General features: G+C 39.1%; 1 protein-coding gene across 3 annotated transcripts in view; it reads right to left on the reverse strand.

The window, feature by feature from the left end:
* smog (G-protein coupled receptor 158 smog) overlaps window positions 1-25298 on the reverse strand; it is a 79959-nt gene that overhangs the window by 31687 nt on the left and 22974 nt on the right. For 2 of the 3 annotated variants that reach the window (XM_069498613.1, XM_034984316.2), the window contains exon 1: window positions 6925-7516. The exons of the other annotated variant lie outside the window; for it this stretch is intronic. The gene's annotated coding sequence lies outside the window, so the exon portion shown is untranslated. Of the gene's footprint in view, window positions 1-6924; window positions 7517-25298 lie in introns of those variants that run through there. 3 annotated transcript variants of the gene reach the window in all.

The following is a 25298-nucleotide window of genomic DNA, read 5'->3' on the forward strand; positions in this document are numbered from 1 at the left end:
TTCTAAACTTGAGAAAATTTGATCCTAAAGGAAATTAAAATTGGGACTTTAAATTTTTTTTCGATTACTTGGACCTAGTGGTTAGGGCCAGCTTGTTTCTATTTTTTTAATACGCATGGAAAATTGAGTAACTGGCAGAATTTAAACTCGCAACTCTAAAACTAACACTAGTAGACCTGAGAACCTTGATAATTAGATCACGGTTCCAATGCGGTTCTTGGTGACGGTTGACAGAAGAATTAAGGAAACTTATCTACGTAGGTATACTATGTAATTAGGCAGGAAGAAAAGCATTTCGCAGCCAAAAATATTTAGAAAGACTGAGGTTACATAATACCACTACTGACGTGTTCTGTATGACTTCCATGAACTTCTTATTACTAAACCATTTAAATAATATGGGGTAGTAAAATATTATACGCCTACAAGGAAATGCTAACTGACAAACTATTAACGTACAGCTCAAATTCCTCATTCCACCCTCCTTTTTCTACATTTCACCCTCACCAACTGGGTGCCTGGTGCACTTCGACCGCCCGTTGTGCCAGATCCTTTTTTCCACGCACATACAAAGTGTGAAATCAACTCCCTTCGGCGGTGTTCCCATATTACATCATGGGGTTATTCAAGGGGCGGATCAACAAATTCCTGAAAGGCCAGCAACTCATTGGTGGTTCCTCTGTTACTGCAAATGTTCATGGGTGGCGGTAATCACTTGACATCAGGTGACCCGCCTGTTAGTTTGCCTGCCATTTTTTATTAAAAAAAAAACTACTGGACTGATCGGGCTGAAATTTGGCATGCAGATAGCTATTATGATGTAGACATCAACCCTTGAGGAGGTAATATAGGGGTTTGAAATTTGTGTAGTCCACGCGGCCTAAGTCGCGGGTATAAGCTAGTCCTGGATATTGCTCAAACAATTTGGCATGCTCCCACGGCGCGGCGGCGCGGCGGCGGCGGCACGAAGTGTATGTTTGCAATGATTTACAATCGGTAAGATAAATGACTATTTGCTTTACACAATCCACCACAATCACATCGACCTTTACATATTTTTAACCGTTTTACGACCAACGTGAAACTACGGTCACTGATAATGATAACTCACTGTACATAGGTATATATACATATGTACATACTGTACATATGTATATAGGTTGTAGCTACGTCAGACTCATGAAGTTCAATCGTTTACCACCGTGTGACGGGATTGTACATTTGGTCGTTAGTCTGTATTCGGGTACCTACCCTTTGAGACTCAACACGTTATTTACATAATATTAAAATACTAAGTACCAACGGCAACTAGTGGTTCGCCCCGAACTAAGACTTATTCCGTATCCCATAAAATATTGTACCTAATAGTTAACTTTTTTACGCAAAAAGAGCGAAAGATTTTTATTATTGGAGATTGATATTGGAGGTTGAATCTGGCAATTTTCTTGAATTAACATTAAATATTGTGAGAAAAATACTAATGCCCATAAAATGAGTTCGTTTCTTTATAATATTTAAGTATCTATGTTTAGTATTTGTTGTTCGAATGTAGCTTCGAAATTTGAATTCAATCTCCACTTTTAAAGCCCCCCATTTCGTATGAGACAAATAAAATGAAGCTTTATTATATTTTTAGGTACATCAAACGGAAAAAAACGGAACCGTTATGGGCTCACTTTGTTGTCTGTCTGTCTGTCAAAACCTATAGGGTACTTCCCGTTGACCTGATAATTAGTATTTTCATTTTTCAACTTTCAAAGTATCTACACTAAGTAGGGAATCATATTATTATGCTTTACCTGTACATTTCTAAAACTGATTTTTATTTATTCTTATGCATTATAGTTTTTGATTTATCGTTCAAAATGTCGAATAAATACGACTGCAGTACGGAACCCTCAGTGCGCGAGCCTAACTCGCACTTGGCCGATTTTTTAATGCTTTATTCGGCTGAAGGCCAGTTTTCATATTACGTTTAAATTTTAAGTAAGTAATTAATTTCAGTAATTCAGAAGTTGTGAGCCTATAACAGACGGACGGACAAGTGCAATTTCACTCAAATAGACAGAGACCTCGCTTCGCTCGCTAGCTTCTAAGGAAGCGCCCTGTAAAAGTGTGATAAAGCTGTCCGACGACGGGAGTTTACTCACTTTACGCTGAAGAAAACATCGTAAGCAAATTTACGAGTATTTTGTACGTTTAATTCAATGTCAAGACTCAAGAATAATCGTAAAGTAATAGGGAAAATTACTGCCAAAATACCAACTACCAATAAAATAAATAAGGAACAAAAAACGCCTGTGCGAAAAAATCCCGCAATTTGTTTGTTTGCGCAATTCGAACAGTGAACAACTATTCCACCTCGCCTTGGCCGACATCCAACAATCGTTTCCGCAATACGAGCGCACATGGACAGCATTGTTCAAGTGGGGAATTAGAAAACAAATAGAATCAATAGAATCGATTTTTAAATGACTAACAAGTTTTCCCGATACAATCGGAAGCGCTGAATGAAATTTCTGCCCTTAAAAATGTGTTTATAGACTCAACTAGCTTATGCCCGCGACTTCATCCTCGTGGACTACACGAATTTCAAACCCCTGTTTCCCCTTCAAGGTTGAATTTTCAAAAATCCTTTCTTAGCGGATGTCTACGTCATAATAGCTATCTGCATTCTGCATGCCAAACAACCCGATACGTCCAGTAGTTTGAGCTGTGCGTTGAAAGATCTGTCAATCAATTAGTCAGCTTTTCCTTTTATATATTACTAGCGAACCGCCCCGGCTTCAAACGGGTAGCTCATTACAATTTTCTAATGATCTCTAAATTGTTTGAAATAAAATACAGCCTAGAAGTTTAGACGCAGATCTAAACTTCTAGAGAAGTGCATTATCAACCCATCTCCGACTTACTACTGCACTGCACGAGTCCTCTCCCAGAAAGAGAAGGGTTTGGCCATACGTTACCACGCTGGCCACTTGCCATCGATATACTTAGTCTATGCCAAGTGCAGATTGGCAGACTTCACACGCCTTTGAGAACATTATGGGGAACTCTCAGGCATGGAGGCTTCCTCGCGATGTTTTCCTTCACGTTAAAGCATGTAATACTTGATATAATAAAATACACATAACTCGACGTCATCACTAGGTTATCGCCGCATTGCTTTCACTCCGCTTCTAAAAAAGTAGTTTATGTAAATTGTAGTTGATACTATATATTAAAAAAAATAGGTTTCTTGAGAAACACGTCTCGATTGATCGTAAAAGAAACTGATATACTACTTACATCATGAAATCTCATAGGTATCTAAGTATTTAGGTAGAATGTGTGATGCGGTTGAAATGATTACTTAAGTTATGCAGCTAATATATAGATACGTATTTAGTTACATAAGCTTATAGAATAATAATAATAGGTGTATCATTAGGAATCGTAAGTTCATCACCTAAAAGCTTCAGCTGGGCTAAAGCTTTTAGCTCCACGCAGCAGTAACTGAAAATAAACCTATTACTTTACAGGCCAGAGATGAGAGATCCCCAACTATACATATCAGTTTAATATGTTTATGTAAGAACAGTTTGGGCAGTGTAGCTAAGGAGCAATATTTGTCAGTGCAATGTTTACATGATATGAAAAGCAGGGGATATATTTCAGACAAGCTAGAAGCGGAGCGAGTAAACAGACATAATTTGGCCTCGTAATATTAACATTTAGGTACGGGGCCAGAGTGACGGGGCGTTGTTTAGTAAACGTTATCGCAATAATTTTCACTGGTGATCCTTTTGTATAGAAAATGAATTACGGATATTTATGAGCTCAACTCTAGCTTTAAGTGATGAAAGAAGGATGAAAGTCATATTTTGTTATATATTTTGATGGTTGCGACATTGCTCATTATTCCTCTGCCAGCATATCTCAATGAAGACTGAAACGTCGCGTCGTCCTAATTGGCAACGATCGTGCGATAGTACGATACGTTTTCGTCGTACGATGGAAATGGTCGTACGTCCGTACGATGATCTAATAGAGGGGTCCTAATAAGATCGCGCGATGGTCCCCCCCCCCCCCCCCCTCGTGTCGCCGTGCTCCCGCGACGACGCGTGACCAATAAGAACACTCAAAAGAGATCGGTATCGATATTATGTAGGAGAAAAAACCAGGAAGCCTCACTACGATCGTAATAGTTCAAGTTAATTTAGTTTTCATTTCAGATTTAAACTAAGTAATAACCTCAGATTAAGACAGTGTAATAAAGTACTAGCCAAATTTAAAGTACTAGCCATGGGCGTACCCAGGGGACAGGGGACGTTCCTCTAACTGTCTACTTTAGGTGACTTTAGTCAATAAAAGTTAAGAAAGAGAGCTTTCCAGTTGTTATCCGCTGTCAACCAAACCACATTTACATTTGCTCTGTGTATTATAGACAAATACACAGTAACTGCAACCCGTCGCAAATAATATATTACAGTCTAAAACGCTCAACATAATAAGATGTGCAGAACATATTATACAAATCATACCACTGCAGTTGTAGAACACAGGCGTTCCGCGGAAGAAGGGAGTGAAAATTTGATCAAATCAGTTGAAGAAATTGATACGGCTTTGAGAACCTTGAGCAGCGTTTACCTAGAACAGCAAGCCGCCAACAACATAGGGCAAATCTTAAAGCAGCTTCTCGTTAGTTATCGTGCCCTATTTGGATTCGTTATCATCCTCATTAGAAGCGAGATTCGGCAAAGACCATTCACCAGCGTTTACTCTTTCATTGTTGCACCCTGCTCAGACAAAATGGGTTTTGTACGCTCAGTGTACATCAATGACATTCTAGAATGTCATTGGTGTACATAGAAAAATTGTTAATGCTGTGTGCGATTCTTTCACGGAAGACGTCATTTTGCAAAGTTACTTTTACTGTATAATTAAAGAATGTATATAAAAAATCGGTCAATGCGGTCTCGGATTCGCACACGAAGGGTTCCGTACCATCATACAAGAAATTACACTTTTTAATTTTTTTAATTTTCATATTGGTTATTTTGAAATTCTTATTATTTGTTGTGATAGCGGCAATAAAAATACACATTTTGTGAAAATTTCAACTCTACCCATTACGGACTACGGTTTACGAGATTGAGCCCACTGACAGACAGGCGGACGAACGGACGGATGGACGGACAGCGAAGACTCTATTTTTAATAATAGGGTCCCGTTGGCACCCTTCGGGTACGGAACCCTGGCAATTACCTATAACTTGTTTATTTATTTGACTAAGTGCTTATAATAAATCTGACGCTCTATTTATTCAGCTTTGAATAGTCAAATTAATTAGTAACTCCCACAGAAGCCTCTAGATAAAAGAGCTGGTGAAAAGTCTCGGAATAAGTCGAGCGCAACCCAAGAGAGCAGAGCGCTCTTCAAAACCCCTTGAGAGTGTTTATCAACAACTCGAAGGGCTCTTTCACTGGCGCTCCCCACTCCGACTACTCTCGCAAACAGCTTCTTTGTCTTTACGTAAAAACAGCCACCTAAATTACTCATACAACATAATATTCAGAGGTAGGTAGGTACTTTTTACGAACTTTTAAACAATATTTTGTGGAGAAGTTTTGTCGATTTAGTCACTAGTCTATATTCGATTAGGTAGGCACGAATACTTATTGTCCACTTTGTTCACTTGGGTGATCATTTCTCGAGTAAGGTATGTTTGGTAGGTATGATAGGTATAATAATTATAAATACCAAATGTTTGATCATGAAATTTGTAGATATCCCTGTAAGTGTCCAGCCGAGTGTTCACAGTGATGCGCCTATTTATACAACATATAGTCTGTGAACCATTCAGTGGACATGGAGGACACGGCGTCGCTCCATTTAACATTCTTGCATGCACCACATGACTTAGTCTCGCGGCTCGCCTAAGATATTTATTCAGAATCTGAGAATGCGTTTTCTCGACACATAGGCTAATTTGCATCTGACTGAATATACAATGTGAAGAATTCGAAAATATACCAAGATATAACGGGGCAAAAGAAATGTAGGTACCTATGTGTAGGAGTATGCCTAACTAACTGACCCATCTAAGCTTCGCTTGAGTGGAGTTTTTGAAAATCGGTGAAGAGGTAGAATTTCAAAAATCCGGAAATAATTAATATTCTTCATTTTAAATGAAGAATAATAAGTATTTCAGTAAGAAAGTCCAAAAAAGTAGATACCAACCTATATATTACCTAGGTTTGTGGTTTGTCCTGAAAATTTTAATTTGAAAGAAACCTTTTATAAAAAATTATTGCTTCTAATATTATAATGATAAGGATCAATTCAACCACGATGTGAAGTTTAGGTATAAGTATACCTAACTATACTTTTTTATAATATGGATATAGATTAAAACCGCTGTACCTACCGAAATATTTGCTACCTACCTATCTGTAAACTACCTACCTACTGTTCTCCATGATTCATCATTCAACATCCAACCATCAAACCATTTTCTATCCAAATAATTTTATCTTTGATTCAAATGTCTTACGACAAAGCCGTTCTCAATTTACTAAAAAACCGATCAAGCGCGAGTCGGACTCGCGTCTCGCACACGGAGGGGTCCGCACCATCGTACAAGAAATAACACTTGTTTTAGTGATGTAACCTCAAATTCACGGTTTTCGGATTTTTCCCTTTAGGTACTTGTGCTATAAGCCTTTGCTACCTGGCTTTCATGGTTCTAGGTCAACGGGAAGTACCTCATATGTTTTGATTCCCTTGACGCGTCTTGTCAGACACGATAGACAGACACAACGAAGTGATTCTATAAGGGTTCCTTTTTCTTTTTGAGGTACGGAACCCTAATAACAAAGTAATATAAAACTCAACAATGTCGCGTATTTCAGAAAGGAAAGGGGTAGTCAAATAAAAGCTTACCTTGCGCTCCACTAATTTTAGTTTCATTTCTAACTTCAACAATCCCTCAATCATTTAGTAGCACAAAACACCAATTTACCGATTTTTTAACGTAAGTTACGATTATTTATTATAGTCACACAGAACCAAACAAACACTACAGGTGTCCAATAACTTTAACGATATCAGTTTGACTTTAAAGCCACGCTCAGTCTAGATGGGTCAACTTATGTTGATAGCGAGTATCGGAGAAATCCGTTTATGATGAATCATTCCAACGTCTTCGATGCTCGTTAACTATATAGCATTACTAATAATTCGCCACTATTAAAGAAGTTAAGGAACAAACTTGTATAGGTGACGAGAAGCGAGTGTGATGGTTCTAATTTATACAACAAATGTGTTAGGAAGGTAAAGAAATGAGTATCTTCTCGCGAGTCCCTCGAAGGGCCTGAAATCGACCAGGCGACCCGCCGCGCCACTGAGCGAGAGCTTGTCGGCTCCCGGCTCGCGTCTGCGCGCATGCGTGCTCCAGCCGCGCCGCGCCGCCCGCAACACGTAGGTATCCCGTCCACATCGCGCTTTTCATTTCCTCACTTAGCAGTTAGCTCCACATCACTTGTTTACCTGCACATCGCAGGCGTTCTCACTCCAGGGAATGGCAATATACTGCATTCATGACATTCTTCTACTTACATTTGGAATGCAATATCTTCCCATCTGACATACATAATAGGAGATAGGTGGCATCCATCGATATAAATGACAAGATATGGTCAAGCGAACAAAATTTTTCACGGTTTAGAAACCAAATAAATCAGCGCCACCTCTTAGATACTAATGAACGACTCGTTTGAAATCCAGACGTCACTGAGGTTGCATTGGTGCATAAGCACCAATGAGTCGGTGCCATTTTGTTTTTTCAATAACCCTGTCCATACGAAGTAATATTATATAAGTCAATGGTGGCATCAAAAACTATATTCCTATTTAAAGCATGTGGTCAAAAATCGTTTGTATACCAAAAAGGTAGAAACTATGTACTTTGTAGTGGGTATGTACCTAGTACCTACATAATTACCAAAATAAACTTAAATACTATTTTCAAAGAAAATATACTTAATTTATGAAGGAATTTTATTAAGGAACTTTTGGGTACAATTTTTAAAAGCGATTTTATCTCCCGATTTCACGCGGGTGGAATTTCAGAATTTTTTTCTTAGTGGGGTCTACGTCATAAAGAAAACTTAACGCAAAATTACAAGTTTCCAGTCCTACCTATAAATTGATGATTAGTTCTGTTAAGACGACATATTTTGATCTTTTCCCCCTACTTAGTAATAAAGAAGGAAGAAATATTATGTTAACTCGCTTCGAGAGTTAAGATGGTAACACTGAAGTAATTCACGCAATTAATTGGTTTGTTTGGGATTCTTTGGAAAACGCGATGAAGGGCAACTAAAGGACGCATCAATGAAACGGCATACTTGTAATATTCGTATGTATATTCAATATTCATGTTATCTCTGTATAAAATTTACATATTAACAACAACAGCGCTGTTCCTAAAATGAGTTTACTTGTGCATAGTCAAATCTCTATTATTCAAAACTTATAAGAAAATCTTTTTTTCACACAAGAGACATTTTATATTAGTTTGCTGATAAATACAGAAACACAGGTATATAATAACTGCACTCATTAGAAACATCATCCTATAACATTTAACTCTTACAAATAATATATCCAACAAAACTACCTAATTGCAGATTATTATCTGTATATAACAAGCTAGCAACTCTAGCATTTATGGCTAATCAAAAATTGAAATCTATCTAATTATTTATTATTGACGACATATTTTAACTCAGTCAACATCTTTCTTAGGCCTAGGCGATCCCAAAACTATCTGCATACTTATTACAACAAACCTTTTACCGACTAATAAATACAAAATATGTGTCTTGTTTCAAAAACTTACTAAGTATCTATATTTTAAACAAAATATAATAATAAATAGCACTAACAAAACTATGTTAAGTTCCAAAAGCTTTAATATTTAAATGATAAAGCTTGCATACTTATATTTAATATGAAATGATAGTAGGTAACAATATTCCATCTACAAGCTCTAAAATTAAAAATCTAAAATGAATTAAGCAATTCCACAAGATATCACAAAACTTTTTTTACATTAGTCTTAAGTTTTGAAAATTGACATTCTTAATAAAATTTTGAAATGCGTGAAATGTCGTGTTTTAGACTTATAACTACAAACATACTATGCGCTCAGTAAATGCTCCTACAATAGTCATTTCATTGGAGAGAGCAGCTCGCATCACATGCGGCCCGACTTCATCTTTCACCCTCAAAGTAAATTCCCGTAAGGCTGGCGCGGGCAAAGCACCGCCCATCGCATTTAAAACCCTGGATCTACCAGCTACATCTAGCGGTTTACCTTCAGCACTATTACCTAACACTTTACGAACACAAATAAAGCGACAAGCTTCTCTTTCAGCTTCTAATAATTCTCTCGCTGCTACCTCAAAAGTTCGTCGTTTATCTACACCACCAATAGTTGAACTCGTTGCCGGGGCGCCCTCAGCAGTAGCCTTTATAGCACCTGCTCTTAAAATACCTGGTAACAAAAGTTCGGCCACACCTCCTATCGTGCGTGACCGCAGAAAATGTAAGACCTGCTCAGCTTCACGGGTCTCGTCGAAGAGACGCCTCTGTCGCGCCGCGGGCACGGGGCGCGCGACGTTCCAAGCTTCTACCCAAGGATTTCCCGGCAGAAGCATTCTATCTCCTAGAGATCCACCTTCATCCGGCTTCCAATCACGCGGAGAATACCAATGCACGAAATCACACAATTCTGCACCCGGATTAGCGGCTTTGAATGCTTCCATATCCGAAAGAAGGGAAGCGCTCATCATTCTGGCACGAAGTTCAGATGCTTTAGCATCATCACCAAGACGCACCATAAGTTCAGCGTCTTCTTCTAATTGGTCTTCAGTTTTTGGTGCTGGGTCCTGCGATGAAATAATATTTATTTATTTATCCACCTGCATAACTTTTTTGAATAAATAATAAATATTAGATTGTGAAGAAAAATAAAAATAAATTATTATTGTAATTTCGTGGAGTAAAATTTTGTAAGATACCTGTGTACGGGGAACGTAGAGGGGTGCTCCATTTTTCATTGTGATATTATCTAGCCGATGAAGACGCCCTGCAGGCCGGTCCCAGGGCAACTGATCCTCCGCACTTTCATCCTCTGAACAGTCAAAGAACTCTTCGTCCGAAGAGTACCCTGCTGCACCAGATCCTTCTTGTGCTCGTTTGATACAGCAATTCAGAAGTTGCAACTTCTGATGAAGTAGACACGAGCGAGCATTCGGGGCACCATCCACCACTCTGATTACAAACAATCTCAATTAGGTTATAACTTTAAGGAATGTATTAAAAGTAAAAATAAATTCAGGTTTCAAGAAAATTGATTTTGACATACTGAAATGTGCGAAAACTTGAGGGCGAATACAAATACAGAAAACGATGATTCGAAAATACAAATTTGCTACCGAGTTTAAATTATTATGCGAAAAAGTCTATCTATGTAACTATTATATAGCATACATTATACCTATTCAAAATTTTGCAATATTTTATTTTATTTTATTTTTACATTATAATGTAGTACTCTTGTACTGAAACGATAATGTTTCAAATACCATGAACCAAGGATTCACAAAAATAACGGAAACAAGGTTATGGAATACAGTCTAAGTTAGGAATATTACCCGATATAAAACCTAAGTGCATTTTACATGAATATTTATATTCTGATCTAACCTAACCCAATCTAATCTAACTAGATTTTGGAAAACAGAGGAGGGATTTAGATTTACCAAAAGTAAGATGCAATTATTAATAACCGGTAGAACCGGTCAAGTGCGAGTCGGACGCCCACACGAAGGGTTCGTACTATCGTACAAGGTATACCTACCTAACACTTTTATGTAGAGCACTGCGGAAATACTGCACCATCTATATGTGATTTAGTAAATTATTTTTTTCGTGAGCACTTTTTCTGTTATTTTTTTATTTTACCAATTTTTATTTTATTTTAGTTTGAAAACCAACAGCTTAAATAGATTTAAATAATCTTCAAAGAATAATATCTTAAACTAGAAACAAATCTCAGATGATATTACCTTACAAATTGCAATATTTTTACCGCAGCACAAAAAAGTATCCCAAAACGTATTTTTTAAATAAAAGTCTTCATGTATTAACTTAAACCGGTTTAATGCAGTTATTTACTTAGTATCGTTTTCACCCATTTAGTATTTTTTTGCACGCTTTAGTTTTTAATTCAGTCACTTGAAATTTTTATTACAAGAATAGATTAATTATTTCCCACTTTTACCAGCTCATTTTACTTATTTCTTGTGCTTCAAAAATTTTCGCCAGATATTATTAATTATTAATATTGATTTAATTTATCACAAACATATTTGACACCGCTCGCTTGAGTATTAACCTATCCCATTAGCAGTCACCAACTATTATTTTTCCTCGCGATTTATTATATCCCTAACTCAATAATAGTATAAATAACTTGAATTGTAATAGGTAAAAACAAAGAATAAAAAACATATCTATTCATTAAAATAGCCGCTATCACGTACAAGAGATTTTCATTTTAACTTTCACTTAAAAGTTTTATAAAATAAATACATGACCTCGAAAAGAAAGTGAATAAATCAAAAGAATACGCGGCGAATAGCGCGTTCGAAAAAATTTCTCTTCCGTGTATGCAAATTAACTGTTTATGAAAAAACTAATACACGTATAATGTATAAGTGCCTGCCTAATCAATTTACGTTTATTAAATATGGGTTTTGTCGTTGGGAACTGCATTAAATCATAGAGACCTCTTTTCCGGTAGTGGGCCACGACCCAGAATTGAAACATACGCGCGAACGACGTTAAGAACCGTTATCATATTGAATTACAAATATGAAGCGAGACCAGAGAGCGGCAGGCGTCGATGCAGCAACTTTTTCAAGATATTTACACCTCATCGGTCGGTGAACCGTTTGTTTACCGAGCCCGGCGACGCGTCCGCAGCCACCGTGTGTAGGTCAGTACCTGGTGGTGGCAGCGCGGCACGCAGTCCGCTGCCGTCGAGAGCCGCGTGCGCATCCCGCGCGCCGTCATGGATCTGAGCCGACCGGACCCCTAACTTTAAGCAAAGCAAATACTTCATCGAGCAACTGGAAAGTGACCTCTTTTCCACTGTTCTGTTTCAATTATGATAGACCTGTGTTTTTAGCAAAATTTAACCGTGACAGTGATTGTAAAAAGTGGTCAGTTTCAAAGGATATCCCAGAAAGTGAAAAGGATTTCCGCAAAATGGTAAGTTTTTGCATACCAAATCAAAAACATAGTTGCTAATCTATGTTTAAAGTGTACCTAACGATTAATTATAATTATTACATTACACCCGCAATAGGTATGGTATATGTTTTTTCTCTTCTCTAAAAATATTCTTGCAAGGGGTTACCTATTTTGTGCAGTCATCTGATTGATAAAAAAAATTCTATGACTACATAATATTAATAAGACGATATTTGTCCTGACTGACTACCTGATTTATCAATGCACAGCCTTAGCCGATGGGGTTAGAAACTTGAAATTTTCATTTTCACCTACCTAAGGTTTCTTTTTTGACGTGGGCACACACTAAGAATTTTTTTTTTTTATTCCACCCCCAAAAGGCGGGAACAGTTGGGGAACCCCAACACGGCGCGAAAGTTTGTTGAAAGTCCGTCATTTTTCAAGTTATATCCTTAAAAACTGATATTCGAGCTTTCAGTTAAAATGAAGGAACACATTAATATGTTTCAGGATTTCTGAAAACTCCACCCCTAGGGTTAAATAGGGAGTGAAAGTATGGATGAAAGTCTTTCATCCTACAATTATATCCATGAAAATTGGTTTTTGAGGTATTTGAGGAATTCCATCCCCTCACCGATTTTAAAAAATTTCACGTGAGCGAAGCCTCAGGGGTCCGCTAATTACTGATATTTTTGGTGACACAGTAACATTTAATTATGCGTAGGATTAAGGACTAAGGTCCAGTTGCATGACAGGCGGTTAGAGTTACGTTACTGTAACCGTTAAACTTTAAACACCAATTAAAAGCAAGATGGGTTGCAGAAGTCAGTTCAGTGTCATAACTCCTTTATTAAGGTTAAGAGTCTACTTCATCGAAGCGACAACTCGTTGGCGGGTGGAGCCTAAAATAGTGCTGTTTCCATAGATGACGTAAAAAACGTTATTTGTGCGTGTCACTCTTTCCCGCTAACCCCACCTCACACCGAGACAGGCCGGGTGAAAGAATTTTGCTTGCGATATAAAAAAAATTTAGTCAAAAACGAAAAAAGAAAATTTTAAATCGACTGGAATTACGCCTATTTTTAGCAAAAGAACATTTTTTTACACAAACTAAAGACATTTGATATGATTATGAAATAAAGTTTGATATGAGGTTGTTAATTTTCCAGTTTTTTTAGTTTCTTATATAGTTTATTTACGCACGAAGTTGCTTCAAAATTGGCCATAAAATAGAGATTTTTTAAGGGCCACAACTTTCGAAATAAGTACAACTTTACTATATGTATTGTTTTAGGGATTAGATAATGGAGAGATAAATCGATATATGGGGCTTAGTTATGGATCTAGAGCAAGAAAGAATAGAATAATAGGCGTAATACGTTTGTATGGACAATATGCATCTTACTAATGTCTAAAGTTAACAAACCCTGATTTGAGCAACCTAACTTGCTTTTATAGACGGTCAAAGTTTAACGGTAATCGTAAAGTAACCTTAACTAACTATCATGCAACTGAACCTGAATGAGATACGAGTTAATATAGCTTTGACTAACAACAAATATATACTATGCACTTCCATAACGCCATCAAGTTCTGCACGATAGGAAAGCTAAGTGGTTTGATTATTTATCTACGAACAAAAAAAACTACGATCAAAATTGCAATCTACGATAGATTTCCTTCATGTATGTATGTCGTCGTTTCCGCAAATTTCACTAGCGATCAGCAAACGGACAAAAACCCTATGGCATCGAACCTAAGACAATGGGCAGAGTAACTGTGTCGTCAACCGGCGTGCTAGAGACGGTGACTGCAGCGTGAGACTGCCATTGTCATTCACGTGGATTGCGAGAACTGTATACGAGATAAATCACTAATACTCTACCATCACTTGCTTTATCGGTGAAGGAAAACATCGCGAGGAAACTCGTATGCCTGACAGTTCTACATAATGTTCCCAAAAGCATATGAAGTCTGCCAATCCGCACTTGGCCAGCCTAAACTCTTTTCATTATAAGAGAAGACCCGTGCCACCGTTCATACGGTTAGGAAACTTGTTTATGATACCTTCATTTGACGCTATTTCCTTAATCGATTATTGTAGCTATGAAACGACTATAATAGGTGATTTCGCCTTAGATTAAGGAAGCAAATATTTGACAGATGTCGATCCGGTATCAAAACCGTGAGTTTCCTCAATCTAGTTCGCTCTGCCCGTCTTAGTAGTGGGCCGACGATGGTTAATCAGTCCGATATAGGTGCTATAGGACAATATAGGTGTACCACTTGAGTGAGACGACACATGGGATAGGGTGCAGATTGCAGGAGGGTGACAGCAATGTTGAAATTCGATTTTTACGTCAACTGTCATACTTCCGCAATCCGTGCCCTCTCTCACGAGCCGTCTCAGTGAAATGGTATACCGGTATTTGGTGAAAAATCTAAAATTTGTGAGTGTTTTCAACATTGCTAATATAATTAATGAGTTTGTTTTTGAACAATGCTTTCTGCAGAAAAGGATATGGCAATACCATCCATTCGCTATCGAATTAGATTAGTTTGTATTATTTTTAAATTTATAGACTAGTACTTGGCTGCAATCAGACCTGCTAACAAGTGATGATGCAGCCTACGATGAAACGCGCTTGAATGGAAGATGCCTATTCACTCTTGACTTAAAGTTAGATATTTTTGTACTCTGGTATTAGCACCATTTTCTTTGAAATAAAATATAGTAAATTGTGTCTACATGTAATTTCATAAAAAATATCAAAAAAACCGACTTACAAAACCACTACAAAGTAAAAAATAACTTTTGTTTCTACACGTGTAGGTATGTATGTTGAAGTCGGAGTGCTTATTTCGCATATAAACGATCAACGAGGTTTATTCGTTCCGAAAAAATATTCGCGATATAAGATTTTCAAAAGACATACTTATTATGTTAATTCTAAATAATATCTGTCCCGGCTGTACTCACGTGTGTAGTCGACGTTAGCCCGACTAGTTTCGAACCCATACGGGGTCCTTTTTCAAGGGAGTCCGTTCGCGCACGCGCCGCGGTTTTGACTGCGGGACGCACGTGCCGCTGCCCGTAGAGCCCGTTGTGAGGGTGGCTGGGGTGGGGGGGGGAGAAAGCTGCCGATCGTCTCCCGACAGTTCCTGCTGTTCTTCATCACTGGAACCGTCACCGAAATCCAGGCACGCGGAGCTAATGGTGTCCCGTCCCACCACTGATGCCCTTGTCTTAGCATCAAAAAGCGGTTTCCACGCTGAGGGTAGCATCCATCCATTGTCACGATTGAAATTCGGGTGGCGACTAATTTCGATCGCTTCCCGTATCTTCCGCGGTACTAGAAACTTTTCCCGGGACAATACGGAAACCTTGTCGAATCGTATGTAGTGCGACGTACCCGAATTTTGGATATGTTCTGCTATTGCTGACCCATTGGTGTCCACATTTTTGGCGCTGCGTATGTGTTCCATCACTCTCGTCTGGATGTTCCGACTGGTCTCGCCTATATAGTTATGGCCACATTCACAGGGAATCATATACACACCGGGTACGTTAAGAGGATCCCTGTCTTACGGTGAGCGCAACATACTCCGTATTTGTCCAGGGGCCCGGAATCTGGTCTTTATGTCAAACTTACGACGCAGGTGATGGCCTATCTTGTCCGTTATACCCTTGACATAGGTTAAGTAGGCTGGTGATCGTTCTGCGCTCACCGGTTTTCGCCTTGAAGTGTTGTGTGCCAATCGATAACTTTGACGCCAATTGTAACCGTTATATTCCAGGGCCTGTCTGACTTGGTTTAGTTCATCCTTCACGTAGGGTGGGTCACATAGGTTTAGGGCTCTGTTTATGAGGCTCCTCGGCACTGACGCTAGATGCGATGGGTGGTGATGCAGTGGCGTGCACAGGCCCGGAGCCCCGGGTATGCATGGGGAATAACATCGAAAAAAAAAAAAAAATTAAAAAAAATTAAAAATTAAAAAAAAAAGATTGATGGTACATACTACTATAAGCTGTGATAGTCTATTTGTTAGGACGTCCGCCTTCTAATCGGAGGCCGGGGGTTCGATCCCGGGCACGCACCTCTTACTTTTCGGAGTTATGTGCGTTTTAAGTAGGTAATTAAATATCACTCGCTTTAACGGTGAAGGAAAACATCGTGAGGAAACCTGCATGCCTGAGAGTTCTCTATAATGTTCTTAAAGGTGTGTGAAGTCTACCAATCCGCACTTGGCCAGCGTGGTAGACTATGGCCAAACCCTTCTCACTCTGAGAGGAGACCCGTGCTCTGTAGTGAGCCGGCGATGGGTTGATCATGATCATGATGATGACTACTATAAAAAAAAAATAACATAAAAGCACATACCTACTTGCTACTCGCCAAAATCAGCTGATGTTAGGTACAATACAATTTACAAGGAAGCGCTCGCCGCGCTGCATGCCTAAAGAACCACCTCAAACATCCAAATAAGTGACTGATACTTTATCACTTTTTTGTGATAATTGTAACAGTGGTACACATATTCCTTTGCGAATAATATCTAATTTTACGTTAAAGGGAAAAGAAACAAAGTTTTGTCTAAGTACCTTTTGTAAACACACAGCGCCATCACAAACTTCACATGAATAAACTTCCATTTTCCAAATAAGTAATAAGTATTCTATAAATAAACCTTTATACAAACTTTTAAAATCACAAAACGAACTGGATTTCATTTACTTCACGTAGTTATATCCACAAAAACTCTATTTTTCACCAAAATAAAACAAAACACTGCACATTGAACGATTGGAAACAAAACAAGATGGAGTAGGTAATTAAAGTTTGAGATTTTTATGCCAAAATATACCAAAAATCTCCTTAAAAATTGAATTATTCATAAAAGCTATTATTTATTTTGCAAGAAATAGTATTTAATTATTAAAGAACTATTGCAATTATCAATAAAAGGGCATAATGCTTTTAAATCTTTTATTCTTTTAAATAGGACTAGTTTTGGTTTATTTATTTGAATTTACGTTCGAAACATAAACTGGCAAGCTTTATCTTAGAATCTAAACCGTACTCAAATTTATGGAAAATAATATCAATAAATTAATTAAATTGAAAAAGTATAGAATTATAATAAATATAGCTACTTATTTTGATTGTAATAGATTAAAAACTCAAATGCTTACATGTACTTACGAATTTAAACTCCGCGCGGTATTGAACTCTCTTGTGATTGGACAGAAGTCGTGCTTATTTCGCCCGTCAAAAAGGGGTCATTTAGGGTCATTTGACGCACACATTAACAAGTTCTAGGAGAAATGTCTCACACATCTAGACCTTAGAGTTGCGTAATATTACTATACGTGTAAGCGTGGATGTGTGAGTAAAAGCACAACTGGATTTTGCCTCTGATGACGCGTCTCGTCGTCCGCGTCATGGGAGAGGACTGATAGTAGTACCGAATACCGATAGATGGCGTTCACTCAAGGTTCATCGGCTAAGCTTACACCGACCGCGACCGTGGTTCGTGACTGTGATAGTGCTATGATTTTATTGCAAGGCGCGGCGAGCTATTTGACGAATTTTCAATTATTTAAAAAAAAGATTCCAATCATTTGTAGATTCAAAATGCCAGAGCTTTACCAGAGTAAGCCAGGGTATGCTGAGCTTTTAAGCTTATATACTTTGCACGCCACTGGTGATGAGAGCTAGCGTGTAGGTATTTGTTAGTGTGTGTGGGTTTCCGGTAAACTGTCGTGCGGAACCCGCCTCCTGGTGTCCGTATAACCATAACATCCAAAAATGGCAACCTACCTTCTTTTTCTTCCTCTATCGTAAAGTGCACCTTCCTATGTAACCCATTCAGGTTCTGGAATACTTGAGACAACTCTTCCTTGTTCACTATGGCGAAAATATCATCCACATAACGTAGCCAGCGTCGCGGTTTTTCCGGCATCATCTCTACCAGCTCACCCTCCACCCACTCCATGAAGATATTCGCTGCAACGGGTGCGATGGGAGAACCCATCGCGACAACATTAACCTGGAGGTAGTAATCACCACGCCAACTAAAATAGCCGTTCTTGAGACAGAACTCACTTAAGTCCAAATACCCAGTAGGTGCGCCAGATTTCTTTAAGAAGTCAGAGATCAGCTGACTTGCTTCATCCACCGGGATATTAGTAAACAGGGACTCCACATCAAAGCTCACCATGATCTCCGTGTCAGAGATTGTTTCGTTTTTTATCAACTGGACGAAATGTCTAGAGTCCCTAACATGACTACTCGTGTTTCCTGTAAACGGTTTTAATATTGTGGCCATGTGTCTGGATACCTTGTATGTGGGTGAGTCTATCTGGCTAACTATTGGTCTTAAGGGCCAGTTCAATTTGTGAATCTTCGGTAAGCCGTAGATTTTTGGGGAGGTAGAATTATGGGGGCGTAACTGTGACAACAGGTTTTTGTCATTGAGGGCCTGTAACGATTTGATAATTCTATTGGTTGTGCGCGCAGTCGGATTATAATTAACTTTTTTATATGTGTTGGTATCAGACAGTAGTTGGTTAATTTTGTCTTCGTATACCTCCGTGTCGACTATAACCGTTGCATTGCCTTTGTCCGCTGGCAATATTAGGATATCCTGCGTCGTAAGTTTCACATAAAGACCAGATTCCGGCCCCCTGGACAAATATGGAGTATGTTGCGCTCACCGAAAGACAGGGATCCTCTTAACGTACCCGGTGTGTATATGATTCCCTGTGAATGTGGCCATAACTATATAGGCGAGACCAGTCGGAACATCCAGACGAGAGTGATGGAACACATACGCAGCGTCAAAAATGTGGACAGCAATAGCAGAACATATTCAAAATTCGGGTACGTCGCACTACATACGATTCGACAAGGTTTCCGTATTGTCCCGGGAAAAGTTTCTAGTACCGCGGAAGATACGGGAAGCGATCGAAATTAGTCGCCACCCGAATTTCAATCGTGACAATGGATGGATGCTACCCTCAGCGTGGAAACCGCTTTTTGATGCTAAGACAAGGGCATCAGTCGTGGGACGGGACACCATTAGCTCCGCGTGCCTGGATTTCGGTGACGGTTCCAGTGATGAAGAACAGCAGGAACTGTCGGGAGACGATCGGCAGCTGTCTCCCCCCCACCCCAGCCACCCTCACAACGGGCTCTACGGGCAGCGGCACGTGCGTCCCGCAGTCAAAACCGCGGCGCGTGCGCGAACGGACTCCCTTGAAAAAGGACCCCGTATGGGTTCGAAACTAGTCGGGCTAACGTCGACTACACACGTGAGTACAGCCGGGACAGATATTATTTAGAATGGAAATCACTCACGGTAGTTTAAATGTTATTATGTTAACTACATAAGTTTTAGGGTTCCGATGTAAACATAGGAACCCTTTAATTTCCTACAGTAAGTCTGTCTGTCTATGCGTCATAACCAATTTGAAAATAGAGTATAAGAGCTGTAAAGTTGAAAGTTAACAAAGTTATAGAAACTTCAAAAGTCAAAAGTCAAATGATTTATTCAAAATAGGTAATTAATAACTCTTTTTGATGGTCAGATGTTGGATTTCTAAGATATGTGATAATTATTACGCAAACTAAAAACTAAAGCTACGAGGGTTCCAAACGCGCCCAGGTCTGAGAAGAGCCCACAACAAACTCAGCCGGGTAGCCCACAACAAACTCAGCCGGGTAACAACTTCTATATAGTTGTGTGCCCGCGATCGAACCCCAGACCCCCCGAATAAGGAGACCGTCATCTTAACCACTAGGCTATAGCCGCTATCCACTTGGCTATCACCGCTAGGTATAAGATTCCAAAACTTTGAAGCTTTTAACCTTTTGATGTGTGCTCAAACGAACGTCCTATCCAAATAGGTATTTGCCCAATTAAAGTTAATTAAAACTAAAATGCTGAACTAAATACTCTAACTCACTATTTAGAAATCGAGAGAATTTTCAGCCGTGGTACAAAACTTGTTGTATATCATGCCCAAAATGCAGGTATTTTTAATGATGATCAATAACGATTTATTGGTTTTCTAAATTTTTTTTTTTTTAAAGAATATTAGCCATGTTAAATGACTAATATTCCCCTTTCCTCTCCAATTAAGCGTCAGGCTTGTGCTAGGAGTAGGTACGACAATAGGACCCCTACTGTGGAACATTGGGTACGATTGGGTGCTGCGGGGGGTTAACCTACAGGGCGTTGACGTAACATGTTACGCAGACGACACCCTTCTAACGGCGAAAGCTGGTAGCTTTAATGAGGCACGTGAGCTAGCCACAGCGGGCGTAGCCCTAACCGTGGAACGAATTCAGCGGTTGGGCTTAAAGGTAGCCCTAAACAAGTCGGAAGCTATATGCTTTCACGGACCAGGAAGGGCTCCTCCAACTGGTGCAGTCCTAGTAGTGGACGGAACTTCCATCGCTGTCAGATCGATGAACGATGAAATATCTCGGACTTGTCCTTGACAGCCGATGGAAGTTCGAGGAGCATTTTCGGCGACTGGCTCCCAAGCTCATTGGAGCTGCCGGTGCGCTTAGCCGGCTCCTCCCAAACCTGGGTGGACCAGATGTAGGCTGCCGTCGTCTGTACACAGGGGTGGTACGGTCGATGGCCCTATACGGGGCTCCTATCTGGGTAAATGCCCTGACCGTCCGAACAAGACCTCTGCTGCGGAGACCGCAGCGTGTCATGGCGGTGAGGGCAATAAGAGGCTATCGAACCATATCCCACGAGGCATCCTGCGTCTTGGCTGGGACCCCACCATGGGACCTGGACGCTATGACACTGGCCAGTGTGTACCAGAGGAGGGTGGATGCCCGTTTACGGGGGGAACGCCCTTCTCCAAAGGAAGTGGATAGGTGGCGGCGATTAGCGCAGGCTGAGCTCCTCTTCCATTGGCAGGGGAGGCTCGAGTCACCCACAGCCGGTCACATGACCATTGAGGCTATCCGTCTTATCCTTGAGGAGTGGATGAAAAGGAAGCACGGAGCACTCACGTTCCACCTTGTACAGGTTCTTACGGGGCATGGGTGCTTTGGTAAATACCTGTGCAAGGTGGCGCGAAGAGAGCCCAGAGAGGATTGCCACCATTGCGGTAGTGCTTCAGACACAGCACAGCATACACTGGCTGAGTGCCCGGCATGGGCGGAGCCACGCCAGTCGCTGGTGGAAGTTATGGGGCAGGACCTCTCTTTGCCCATCGTGGCCAGATCCATGGTGGACAGTGAGAGGGCTTGGAAAGCGATGGTCTCCTTCAGCGAGGAAGTAATGACGCAGAAGGAGGCAGTGGAGAGGGTAAGAGAGGAAGCCGAGAACTCTCATCCCATGCGCCGCAGGAGAATCGGGCGCAGGCGAGCTGCGCATGACCGCCGCTTGCCCCCTTGAATAGGACCTCCGGGTAATAGACACGGGGAGTCTGTTGCCCGCGGGAGAATAGGTCCTTGAGTTGGAAGGCAAGCCCTTGTCCCCGGTGAGCCTAAAACTGAGTTGGGGACCCCATTAAGTCTCAGAGCTAGGCCTGCTTTGGCGGGAGCCGTTAGCTAGGTTGCAGTCGAATACATTCGTGTCCCTGTGCCTAGCAACAACGGATGAGGCAGAACACCGTGGGGTTTTAGTCGGTAAGAGTCCGACATAACCACCGCACCTCCCCGAGCGCGGTGGTATCCATGAGGATTTCCCCACGTTAAAAAAAAAAAAAAGGAGTAGGTACGACAATAGTGCAACGGGAGGGGTTTGAACCGTCGACCTTTCGGTTTTCAGTCCACTCCTATACCGGTTGAGCTATTGAGGCTCATAACTTTCAACCGCTCATAACTTTTGATTAATTTTCAACCTTTACTAACGTATTAATTTCGTACTTAATAATATTTTCTTATAGTTCGAGTAGCTCCTGTGTCAGAGAGATCTAGTCTTCGATCACCATCAACTGTTTTCATCTATCTTAAATTCATCATCGTCAACATCATCATCAACCAATAGACGTCCACTGCTGGACATAGGTCTCTTGTAGAGACTTCCACACGCCAATTATCTTAAATCAATCTTAAATTAACTATAATTAAATAAAATTTAGTGTCTGTTTGTAATATCAATATAACAGGTTTCTACTCATACTCAATGCATTCGAAAGTATACGGTATGTCTGTATAACAAAAAACAATTTTTAAATAATTTTAAATACATATCAAAAATTGCGTGACCGGCAGGAATCGAACCTGCATCTTCTGACAGTAAGTCACTGGCAGTAAGCGAGACCGTGGTCAAAGCATCGGGCGCGAACCCAGAAGATGCAGGTTCGATTTCTGCCAGTTACACAATTTTTGATATGCTTGGACGATCTAACCTATGGACTTGTAACGCGCCTAATATTACGAATAAAAATTTCTGTCACTTTTGGTGCGGGACGAGGAAACACTACATAGACAACTTGACACACTCACTCAACAAAGTTTTGTGTCATTATTAACACACACATATCTAAATCTTCAACACTACTACATTTTACGCACACTAATAAGTTATATACATCAACATACAAAGACATTACGAGTGTAAGACAGTCAAATTGATTTGCGATGCTACCGTATCGATATTTTAAAATATATCGATAGTTTTTCAGAAACAAAAGTAGAAGTAAGAATTTATTACTCGTATTTAATTACTTAAAACCAGTGTTTGGTCAGCGTAGCGTATTCTTGCATACATTCACCTCACTTAATAGGTAATTATCCCAAAAACTAATAATGCAACGTAAAAATAAGAAAAATATTTATTTAAAAAATATGCACATACTTTTTTACTTATTTTATATCATTTTTAATCTTTTGTATTTTTTTATATAACGAAATTTTCATTTAAAATTTCGATAGTGAAAATGTGCTTATTAATGACTTATATTATTATATAATACAAAATAAACCTGACCGCGCAAAAACCTACCAAACATAATTAGTAGGTATATCAATCAATAAAATGTTTTTTTCTTTCCAATCAATCATTTATTTATTGCACATTGGGTTTACATGGTAATTCCAATATGGTGTACTCTTTGTCCAAAAAAATTAAATGTAAGTTATTAAATACTACACGTATTGCCCTTACAAATTAGCAATGCAAAAATTTTCTCAATACCTGCCGCTTTTACCCCACAGCAAAATTCCATAAGACAGATATGATACTATGAAAATAAATTAGTAAACACACACGGTGGCCTCTTCTATTTTTAACACGTCATTATTTACCATTAGGTTAATGTTATGTATATTCTTGGCGATTCTCTCTGTAAAAATATCGAAATCTGTAAAAATAAAACGATTATGATAAATTATTACCTAATCCTCATCCTTGAGAAAGGTACACCTTTTAGCTACAAATTACCCAGTTCAGAGACACCCTACCCCGTTTCTCGCCTATCACTAAAATTGCGTTGCTTTAATATTTTTTTTAATGTATTAAGTACGTGAAATCACAGAAATCGACCAGTTTTATTACAAGTATAGGTAGCGAAAAAATTGTGGTAATTAATAATAACTATTCTTTACTTGACTTGAAGACGGTAATTTAGTCGTTAATAATAAAGAAAATGTTTTCATCGATATCGATAATCGAACCGCAATCACTATCACATGATTCTTAAAAATCGAACCTTATGTCCTATGCAATTAAATCTAATACTGAAAAATTTGGTAAAAATAACACAATAGTCTCGTGGGGAGTGCGGTATACTATAGACGGAGAGCCAGGGCCCAAAATACTGTTTGAATTTACTAAGGCTAATTTTTTTATAGTTCATTAGAATGGTTGCGTACACAAACATACTGCGGTCAGTCAAGTGAACCTGAGAACAGTGACTCAGGTGCGCTATCAAAGGTGTCGTACCTGCGAGGTAATAAAATGAATTTACTAAGGCTGAAAATTGTTATATAACTTGTATATTGCATATAAATAAAAGTTGTAATGGTTAGTCAGCAGAATATGGGGACAGAGCTGGTCAGTATGCGCAAAAAATTAGCCTTAGTAAATTCAAACAGTTTTTTGGGCGCTGGCTCTCCGTCTTTAGTATACCGCACTTCCCACGAGACTAGTGTTATTTTTACTACTACGTAATTTCATGCTGTTCACGCGTATTCAAATTTTAACCTAATTTGTATATAACGAGGGTTGCAATTGTTTAGAAAAAACAAAATATAGTCTCGTGAGAAGTGTGACTCGTTTCTACCGAATTATTACGTACTCAATTACTGAATCGGTAAAGTTCTCGATTGTTATTTTATTATAATAATTTATGTAATTTAATTTATAGAAAGCGTTTATTACACCAAAAATACTTATGAAATGAAATTCCATCTTTTTGTAAATTTGATGTGTTTGATTTGTTCTTGCACTCACTAACGGCACAAACAGGCATTTTTCACCCAGCGTGTAAGACGTCGTCACACATCGAAAACGATTCTGACAATGACAAAATCGATTCCGCAAACAGTGTTTATAAACGCAGTGGATTAAAAATCCATTACTATTGACAGAGGGGAATAATCATGCGAGGCGCGTCCTTAGGTTAGATCGTCCAAGTTGATATGTATTTAAAATTATTTAGTTATTTCCTTGAAGTGTAGGTAAACACTAAAAAATTATAAAAAAACAATTTTTAAATTTTTTGTCTTTTTATTTCGGCTAATCTCCGAAAAGGCCGGACCGACTTTGACGGAACTTTCACTGGCAGACAGTTGATGTTATAGTGAGTATCTAAGGCGACTTTTATTTTAGAAAAAATCAAAAGAGTTAGAGTTCTGCGCAAAAACATTAAAACCCATAAAATCATACTTTTTATCCCGGTAAATCAAAGAGAATTTTAAAACGGGGTTTTAAAAATCTTAATCACGCGGGCATGAGCTAGTTATGTACCTATAATATTATTTAGATACAGTACCTACTTACAGCGCGGAGTAATT

Source organism: Maniola hyperantus, chromosome 1, assembly GCF_902806685.2.
Source record: "Maniola hyperantus chromosome 1, iAphHyp1.2, whole genome shotgun sequence".
NCBI classification, from domain to species: Eukaryota; Metazoa; Arthropoda; class Insecta; order Lepidoptera; family Nymphalidae; genus Maniola; species Maniola hyperantus.